We start from the raw sequence: 8906 nt of genomic DNA, 5'->3' as shown, positions 1-8906 counted from the left end.
ATAATTTTAACTAAAATAAATCTTATTAAAAAGGTAAATCAATTTATGTAAATGAGATTATATACCTGGCTAAGAATGACAAAGTACTCCAAGTTCATCTGCAAATTCCCTCACATGTTAGCAACCAATTCTTTTGAAACAGATGAACTAAAGAAGACATAAGCTCTAAAAGCAAAAATAAATGAAGTTGTAAAATTCAATGATATTAATAGTCTTGGATACAGGATTTATAACATAAAAAAAGGTGTATGATCTTTTACATACTCTTTATATAAAAGCGCTTTTCCAACCATGTCAGCCAATAAGAAGTGAAGATTGTATGTATTTTAACATAAGCATAAAAGAACACAATTACGATACTATCAGTTGTTGATTTTATAAAAAAGATAAAATAATTTACTTTTCTTTTGTTGGTTAGATGTAGTATACTGCATCCATGGAGGGGACTGGTTGTCTTTGTTGGGTTTTGAGCAATCTAACACTTCCTAAGTGTGCATGCAACCCTAATAAACCTTGGATCTATGTTTGTCTAAATACATGCAAAATGATAATTTTTCCAAGGTTCATAACCTATCTAACATGGCATGGGGTACTTTTAAACATAAAAGAATTAGATGAGATTACATACCTTTTGATGATGAGTTTGATTCGTAAGGAGTTTGAGGGCCAAGCACCAATAGTGTGAATGCCTCAAATGGAATCACAAATCATCACAAACTCTTGGAAAAATTTGAGAGAGTGTATACACACTTGTAAAATCGGTCACACACAAACACACATACTAGTGACACTAGTTTCACTAGTGGCTATTTCATGCAACATAAGCATGCTTATATAGTGTACATGATTAGGGTGAAACCCTAATAACCCATGACCTTTCCTTTTCCAAGGATCCATGGGTTAAAAGCTCCATGGATCATCCATGGACTTCCATACAAGCCTAGCCTATTAACAAATGAGTTTTAGCCCACACCATATAAAACCAATAGCCCACAATCTAATTAGTCTTCCTTTTAATCTCTAAATTAATTCATAATTAATTTAAGACTAAGACTAATTAAATAACATGACTTCATATTAATATATTATAACTTATAATATATTAATAGACATATGTGTATAACTCTCATAAAATTATCCATAAATAGTTCGGATGAAATGCAACCCAAATGGACCATGTCGGGTCAGGTCAAGTATATACCAAATAAGTTATGGACTTAGACACCTTATCCAACAGACTCCCACTTGGATAAGTCTAATAACTGTATTTGCGTATGTTACTTCAGGAACCAACCAGCAATCGTAGCTCTCGAAAACTCTGTTGAACTATGAAGCGCCATTTTAGATAAGTGATCATATAATCCTCTGTTCTCATGATATCAGTCGGACAAATACATGGAACAACGTCATACTTATTGTCCAGCAGTTTGTTTCCCGATTTTCGATTTGTTTGACAAAGAACTTAATCGAACACATCAATTTAGTTCTGACCGGCCGGTACATAGGTTACAACAAAATCATCGAGGGCCCCAGATATCGCTTCTATTTCTAGAAGGAACAGATAAACTTCGACTCATATACTTGTTCTACTACTTGTTGAATTGTACACAAAGGCACGTTTTATAACATCAAGTTACTGATGCGTTTACGTGCAATCAATGCACAACCAACTCATAGGTAACAACTCATATCTCTAGGTTTGAAGATTTATATGATATTACCGTCTCACGATCACTCGAGATAAATTCCATGAAGTGATACAAGTGAGCGTGGGTTTATTCCAATACTCATAACTTATGAGCACTCATGAATGTTGTAGCAACCATTGCCATGACTAAACCCATTTAGCCATCTACAAACCCGATTCATGACAGTCTTGATTCATACCTACTTCCAACATATGAAAGACTGTGGAGTGTTTAAATAACTTAGTCATTCGGAAAGAATAACCTAGCTATTTTGGAAGTCAAAACATGCAAAGTGAAACACAATAATAACCGAATCCAATATGGTCTCAGAACCCTTTTGAATATAAATAGAACCACCTTTTATTTATCACCATATTGATTAAACATTATTCATTGTATAATGTTTCAAACAATCAACTTAAGACTTTAATATAAACAACAGTCATCCCATGCTCCTAGCATGTACACTTTGTTTTTCTAAGCAATAGTTATGCCATACTCCAAGTATGCACACTATGTTTGTCTATGATCCTTACATTGTGATGTAGATCAATTGAACATGATTCCAATGATACTCATTTCACAATCCCAAATCCTTATTGTAAATGTGAGAATCCCCGATTCCTATCATTTACCAAAAAATCTGTTAGATTTTAAACTTTTATGCAATGTTCCTCTTGTAATGATTATGCACAAAGTCACCAAAACCTTATCACCAGTCATTGCAGAGTATTCCAAAGAAGATCAACTTCTATGGAACGGAAGTCTCATATTCAAAGTACATTGCTTTGAACATCCTTCTTGCATTAAGGTCATAGATTGAATAACTTCCACCTATGGAGACATTTCCACAGTCCCATTTTGACTATCACTTCCGAACAAGAGTTACTTCCTTTCAGAACATGTCAATACGGTCCTTTCCGACAACTTACATCATACTTCCAACTGTCCCTGAGAAACCAATCTTTGGTGAACCTCAGATTGTCCTCGACAATTGCTTAATCACTTTAGTCATATCCAGTTCTAGACTTTTCCCTTCTAAATGCCCTGAGCATTTGGAAAATTTAGAAAGGATGAATATTACATCACATGAAATCGATCCTATATCCGAAGCATATGGGACACGATTCATGATGTTTGACATAAAGACATGATACTAGATCAATCTTTTGCTACAATATTTTTTTTTATAAGCCATGTTTTCAAAACATTCCGTAATCATAATCGAATTTTGAAAACACAATATATATAGAATTTCTTCAAGTTGAACCATTCCAACACAAAATTCATATATATTCTTGACTAAAGATGATTAAAATCTCAATCTAAGCTTTAGAATTGAAATGAAGTATAATTTCCTCTCCCTTAGTTATAGCAAAACAACTTTTCAACCCCTGCAACTTCACGAATTGAAACTTTGTTTTCTATAATTAACATTGCTAACTTGCAACACTAAAAGTAATAATCATGCTCCCACTAACATGATGATTATCAGCATAACACTTACGCTCCCACTAGCTCTGACATATTTCCAGAAATCTACTGGACTTCTGAAATTTAGATTCATACACCCTTTCTTAGATAGCTCACATGTGTGTCTAAACAATTTTCAGAACTATGAAAAGGGATGCCGTAATCATAGTCTCAATTGCTTAGGCATTTTCCATTTCTCACAAGTCCATGTTAGTGTGCTGGTTAACCACACGCGCTCCACTAACGACTTTTGAAATTGCAAATGACACAATTGCTATCTACTTAAAATCTACTTAGTGAAAGCGTTTCCTCACCATCATTTTCATGGATCGGAGAGAAACCTTATGACACTTAGATTTTATAGTGTATGAGTTCCTATCCATGTAAATTTGTCAAAACCATAATCACAAGATAAGGTTAGTGACAAATTCAGCCTTACATGGATTAAACTTGTTCAATCTTAGTTTCTTGTCACCTTGGTAGCACCAGGCCCACCAATGCTTCCAAGTTGAACTCTGATAACTCACATGCAAATTCAACTTATTTGAAGTAGGTACAGAAATAAGAATTATGTCAACACGATAGGTTGCAAACCTTAAGTCGTATGCTAGTGATAAATTACAGGTCTTACTCTTGATTAAATCTTGAAACTCTTTCAGGATCTTTAAGGCTCCCACTGTCCTCTTGACATATAAGTTTCCCCAATCAAGAACCATTCCTTGACAAAACAAATATTCAAGGGATACTGCGGATTCTTATCAAGACTAACACTTCACACAATTGGTCTTAGTTGGTCTTTGTCTCATCCAAGACATCACAACTTACCAATCTCAAATGTACAAGAGTAGAAAGCATTTTACTCTTACATTTGACTAGTGTTAATAAATCTTCCTTTATGTCACTCAATGTTACAATCTTGGAGCATGACTCTAAGAATTGTTTAGGAACGAAGTATGACTCATCTTCTTGATTTTAACCAATGCAACAATTCATGACCTCTCTTCTTAGCCATAACAATGCACTAAGACGTCCTTAGAGTATGAATTTGTGATATGGTTTCATAATCATTAAGATGATCATGAAATATGATACTAAAGTACTCTCCCATCCTTTCAAATTTAAGAAACTTTTATCTTTCTGCCTAATTTGATTCTTCTCATTTGTTTTGTCATACATTGTAACCTTTCCATTGTTACAGAATTATACTTAACCTTATAAGTATAATCATATTTACTAATCTTTAGTAAATCATGACAAATCAATCTTTGTGGTGGATCTTGACTAGCGCACACCCAGTGTACCTAATTCCTTAGTCCTTCAATTGACTCACATATACATGTGATCAAAGAATTAGTCTTAATTTTCAAAGATGAAGATTCTCATTCATCATACAATACAACTTATACGATTCCAAGTTTCTGTCCAATTGAAACTTGGGTGATGAAAAACTTTCTTCATTTGGTAAATTCAGACACTACCACAAATGAAAGAATCAAATCCACTTTCCAATATTGCTATTACTAGAAACATATAAGCAACAATTTTTCATAGATGCCATTGTAAGGATATTTTTAAAATAAATAAAATTAAAACCCTTTTTTTTCTTTTATTTTAAAACTTTGCGGAAAAACTTATCCTTACAATCCACATGAAAACCTTGTTGTTATCTATTCATAAGCAATATATTATAACTCTTAAGCAACAACTCAAAATTCTGATTATCGAACCATGCGATCGAAACCCATCTTCGCAATCAGAATCAGCATATACTTCTTTAAGCTTCCTATCTTCGCTTTGATTCTTAAAACATCAGCATGTGACCCATTCACATTATGTAATAAGAATCTCCAAATAGGAACTTAATAGAGTTAGTCAGTGGACTTTAACTGAAGTAGAGTCAAACTTTTTGACTTGATCAATCTTATGATCTTTCAGGTAAATATGGCAGCTTCGCAATCAGTGTCCCTTCCTTTGGCAACAAACACATGGACCCTTTGGTAATGGCACATGAGACTATCTCAGACTTAGCCTTTCTCTTTACCATTTGGTTAACCGAGTTGACTATGGCCGATCCCTTTCCATTGGGAAGAGAAAAACTTTTCTAGATATCCAATGCTACAATTGCCAATGTCCATTTAAGGTTTGGGAAGTTGATCTTCTAATAAAATTTGCTTTACTAGTGTTCCGAATCATTGTTGAATCTGCAACACTGAGCAAATAGATAAGATCATTAAGGCTCGTGTCATAGTAGTCCCAAAGAGACTCACTATGTTACTAAGAAAGTGATTTGTAACATCCGAAAAATACAACCAATTTAAAATTTTCAAAACAACCCGATTTTCATTAAAATGTGTACAAAAAGGTTTTCAATACAATTCATTTAAGTATTCCCAGAATCACGTTGTTACAAAATCATGAGGAACGGTACGATCGCGCCTTCGCCTTGCCACAGTCTCCTGAAGAACCTGAAAAACATTAAACCACAACTGTAAGCCCGAAAGCTTAGTGAGATACCCCCAAAATACCAACCACGTATACGCCCTTCCAGGCCGTGACCTTCCGGTCCAAAACATATAAAGCATACATAACAAAACAGATCATAGAACAATCATGCATATCGGGTCTACCGTGACTGGTCCGCCGTATCGGGCCTTCAGTCCATCGGGTCCATCCTCCGGGTCTAGTCATGTCCTTCGAGTCTACAGTGGGGTTGGTCCGCCCGCATCGGGCCTTCAACCCACCTGGTCCACTCTCTGAGTCTACAGTGTGACTGGTCCGCCCGCATCGGGCCTACAGTCCGCCTGGTCCACTCTCCGAGCCTTGGCACGTTTGGTCCGCCCTCGTGGGGCCTACAGCCTATCCGGATCGCTCATTGGGCCTTCGGAACAACCGGTCCGCCCTGGGTATCTTGGCCTACAGCACAAAGCAGGACCCGCCTCAACCCATCTCTAGTCCAAACAACCATGTGCACAACATACATTCATATAACAATCATAATCAACAAACCGAATAAACAGATCACATAGCATATCATTACTCTAACCGGCTACCGACCTACCCGATCACTAGCATAGCATTACTCTGCATATCGAGAACTGACCTTTACAAGGTCCCCTAGCATGTACCATCCTAACTACTAGGATGCAGACACAACCAACAATAATATGATAAACGTAACTGAATCTCATTACAATAAAGGGCCGGCCTTGGTGCCTTAGACCCTGTCAATATAGTGAGGATAACTCACCTCGAAACTGACGGCTGAAAAGATAAGATCCCGCTGCTCCGAACTCTGACACAACTCCTTCACTGAACATCAAACAATAACCCAATAAATACCCATAATTACCAAAATACCCCTGGAAGACAACTGGTCAACCCTGGACAAGTCAAAGTCAACCCCTGACAGACCCTACTCGCCGAGTCAACCCGATGACTCGCCGAGTCCTTATGCTCAGAACTTCCCTCACTTAGCGACCCAACTCGCCGAGTCACCCCAGGACTCGTCGAGTGCAATAACTCTGAGTCCACTCGCACCCAACTCACCGAGTCATCCCTCGACTCACCGATTCGTCGACTAAACCAGGAATATTGGGACTTCCTCGACATGACTCGCCGAGTCCAACTGGACTCGTCGAGTCCAAGGCCATCTTCAACCTACTCGCCGAGTTGTTCTTCCAACTCGTCGAGTTCGAGGCCATCTTCAACCTACTCGTCGAGTCCACCCATGTGACTCGCCGAGTTCCACCGGTCTGAATCCATACAGAAGCATCTCAAGCCATGCAATTGATCCAAAACATAGATCCAACCTCCTACAATCCATATATCACGTAAAGTGGCAAACTTTACGTGAATCTAACGAGATCTAAGCCATTTTCACCTTAAAACCAAGGTTTGGGACATGGTAGCTTCATTAACAATACAAAGGTTGGGGCTTTAATGCACTTAATGTCTTCTCCACTCCAGATCTGAGGTAGCAACCTCAGATCCATCCTCCAATAACGAAATATCACACAACCAAGCACCCCACACAACCCAACATGATGGAACTAGAATGCACAGCTTAAGGACGAAGATTTTACCTCCAAAAGATGCCTCAATAGCTGCAAAACTTGAATCCAAGCAAAGCCCTTTGATCCAAACCACTTCTCCTTCAAGATTTCTTCAATCAACACCTCTCCAAGCCTTAACTTGCTCCACAATAGATTTCTCCACGAACTTAGGGCTTCTGGAACTCAAGGGGGGAACAAGGGAGGCTGTGGAGGGGTGTAAGGCTCTTTATATAGGGCTCAACCCCGGAAATTAGGGTTTTCTTCATACAGCACCTACTCGCCGAGTCCATCTTTGGGACTCGCCGAGTAGGCCACTAGACACGTGACCCAGCCGCGACCTGACTCACCGAGTCTACCCATGGACTCGCCGAGTCACCCTCCAAACTTACACTTCTGGCCCTTCAACTCTACTCTTGCGATTTCGGGATGTTACAATTCTCCCCCACTTAAATTGGGCTTCGTCCTCGAAGCCTTCGGCATCTCATATTCAAATTACTTCCCACGACGCGCCACCTAACCTTGACCGAACCAAGTCCCTCATGGTACAACCATAAAACCAGAAGCTCACTATTTCCCTCCATAAGGTGTCCTCACCACCTGCTCAAGCCGGGCACCAACTGTACCCTCCGATAACCACGCTCGACAATCCGAGAATTACCCATGATGCATTATTACTCAAATCCTCATCTTTCACTTGACTCATATGGCTTATAAAGCCACGGACTATCGGAGTCCCGATCCGAAATCCACTCTATCCATCCCATGCCGACCGAAAGACCCCTTCCTCCATCTCGGAGCAACTCCCCCGAGTTCTCCTCTCGCCATCACGCACATATGCCGATCTAGCTCTAGCACCCTCAGGTGTGGATAACCCGATATACTGACGATATCCTCAACATCCTTACAGGATAAACCACTGATACATACCCAGAACCCTGATCATACCCTCACTGAGAGTCCAAGACTCTTGCTCTGCATCCCTTCCGAACTCCTCTCCCTGGCTCCACGTCGCGATATTCCCTCCGCGCCCTGAGCAACATATCGAGTCGAATAAACTTATATTCCGCCGCTGCAACACACTACTCAAAGACCATCGACGGACCACTGCGATCGTAACTCTACACTGCCGCTTTCACTTCCGCGAGTTCGCACTCCCTTTCCGGAGTTTCATTCCTCCCTCTTTCCTTACCAAGGAAACCACTCGTCTGCCCAGTCACCATGACAGGCACCATGGTGCTCATCCTACGCCACATTACCTCTTTAAAGTGTACTCAACATCCATGCATTACCGCTACTCTGACTCTCATCACAAGGACTCTCAAGCCCATGCACTACCTTCACTGCTCAAGATCGTTTGCCGGGGCCAGACCTCCCAATGTATTCCCACTGCAACATACGCAACCCATAACCTCCAACCGATCCAATATTACTCGCAGAGTCTTCAGCATGACTGGACCGCCTCCCCGGGCCTTCAGCCAATCTGGACCACTCTCAGAACCTTCAGCCAATCTGACTGGACCGTCCTCCGAGCCTTCGGCCTGACTGGTACGCCTACCGGCCTTCAGTCTATCCGGACCGCTCCACAATCAATCATCATTCCGAACTATCTCTTTGGGAAATCCTCCTGTGCATACCGTTCTAGCCCTCTAGGGGTTCCGAACTCTATCTCCATCATACATACTCGATCCCGGCC

This window comes from Lactuca saligna, chromosome 3 (genome assembly GCF_052625555.1).
Source record: "Lactuca saligna cultivar CGN05327 chromosome 3, ASM5262555v1, whole genome shotgun sequence".
Taxonomy (NCBI): Eukaryota; Viridiplantae; Streptophyta; class Magnoliopsida; order Asterales; family Asteraceae; genus Lactuca; species Lactuca saligna.
This window is presented reverse-complemented; position numbering follows the sequence as displayed.